The following is a 2,500-nucleotide window of genomic DNA, read 5'->3' as shown; positions in this document are numbered from 1 at the left end:
TGGTCAGAGATTTTCAAGGGAGGGTCATCGATAGAACCAAAGCTTTTTCGTTGAGTCCTTGATGCATGACGCGAGATTTTCGAAAATTTCTTTTGGCAAGATATTTTTTTCTATTTTTTTTCTTCTTCATAAATGATACGATTTCTATTAATGACATACGATGTGTCTGATTCTAGTGGAGAAACTTCGAAAATTCACGGTGGTATTCGATAAGTTCTACTGGTTTAACATGGTGTTAGAATTGAGGGCGGAAAATATGAATAGCTATACTTAAGCTTGTATGAAAGAGGGAAGTAAGATTTCATTATCCGATTTGGTTTATGAGTTTGTAAGATAAAGATAAATAATTGATTCAATTATAGAACAGATTTATATTCCCAGGTGATCTTTAATACTCGAGCACGTTTTCTGATATATTTTTTATACATTTTCTTTGGTTGATAACATGATTCGATTGATATGTTTTTGATGATTAAATTGTAGAAAATGATACGAAGAAAGGGAGGGGCAGAGACAGATAATGAAATAGTTAGTCTTTAAATATCAATTCCTCGACGATCCTTTAAGAAAAGAAAAACAAAGGTGGATCCTTCAAGGCATATTTTCAAAAGGAAACACGCTATGAAGTTTTTCACTAATCCACATTCAACCAAAGCAAATTCCATCTGTTATGCTAGCTTCACTATACAAAATATATCAGATTAGTGAAAGACGTTATAGCGTGGTACCTTTTGAAAATCTGCCTTGAAGGATCCAGCTTTGTAATTCTTTTCTTAATACTCGAGCACATTTTCTTATATATTGTTATACATTTTCTTTAGTTAATAACATAATTCGAACGCGAAATCACAAGATAAAAGATGCCAAAAATGTTTACCTCAAAGGAACGAAATGATAAGCATAAATGTTACATGTGTTACCACAACAAAAATCAGGTTAACCAGATAGCATGAACAGATATTGAAGAATGTAAGCATAGTATGGTAAGTAAATACTTATAACAAAAAATATACTATTGGTAGTATTATCATCCTCATTCCCATTATCATTGCCGATGTATTCGTTATCATACCGCTATTATGATTATCATAATGATTATAACTACAATAATCATCATTATTAAAGGTTATCCATTGTTGTCATTATTGTTATTAACATTATTATCATCATCATTATCACGGATATTGATATCATTATAATCATCATTATTAATAATGCAGATAGTAAGAAGATAATATGTGGTAGTAAAGGTGATGATTATGAATAGAACAACAATGATAATGATGGTATCAGCTATGGTGATGGCATAATAATGATAATTACAACAATAGTAAAAACAACAGAGAGAATTACAAAACAATAATAACGACAATAATAGTAATAGTGATTATGACTCAAACAATGATAATAGTAATGATAATAATGATAATGATAAAAAACAATAATAATGATGATAATGATAATAACAATAATGATAATAATAATAATAATAATGATAACAATGATAATAATGGGGATACTAATGATCATGATAATAATAGTAATAATAAGAATTAAGATAATTATTAGGATGATGATAATGAAAGAGATAGTGATAATTCTGTAATGATGATAATGATAGCGATAAAAAGGATAATGACTATTATCATAATTACAATAGTTATCATAATAATGATAGTAGTAAAAACTAAGATAATAATAATAACCATAATGTCATTAATAATAACAAAATTACTATGATATCAATAATGAAATTAATGATGATAATAGTAATAATAATGACAATAGTAATGATAGTATTAATGATAATAATCGTGATAATGATGATGATGATAACAACAATGATAATAATATAAATAATGATGATGATGGTGGGGATAGTGATGATAATAATATCAATAATTATAATAATAATGATACTTATATTGGTAATAATGAAGATAATGATGGTAATATTGATAATAATGATAATAATAGTAATATAAATGTTGACGATTGCAATAGTAATAATGGCAACGATATCAATGATAATGATGATAATATCAATATCAATTATCATCATCGTCCTCATTACCATTATCATAATGATTATTATCATCATTACTATTATATCGTTGTTACTGTTGCTGTTACTCATCATAACGATCATTATTATCATCATTACAATTAATTTAGTTTTCACTGTTGATATTATTATTATTATCATTGTTATTATAATCATTGTGATCGTCGATATTGTATCATAATTTATTACTATTATCATTGTTTCTTAAGATAGTAGTTATTGTTATTTCTTTCAATGTTATCGTTATTAACATCATTATTATTATTATCATTATTATTATCGTTACTATTTATAAAATATTATTATTACTTATTATCATTATCATTGTTATTATCATCATTGTTATTGAGTTAATAGCTATTCTAGGCAATATCTATTTTAGTGACGTTATCCGCTAAAGAATTACATCAGCTTATATGGTATAGACTCTTCCAC

This window comes from Penaeus japonicus, unplaced genomic scaffold (assembly GCF_977035675.1).
Source record: "Penaeus japonicus unplaced genomic scaffold, GWHDUDI00000001_assembly GWHDUDI00000038, whole genome shotgun sequence".
In the NCBI taxonomy this organism is placed as follows: domain Eukaryota; kingdom Metazoa; phylum Arthropoda; class Malacostraca; order Decapoda; family Penaeidae; genus Penaeus; species Penaeus japonicus.
Note: the sequence above shows the minus strand (reverse complement) of the source record.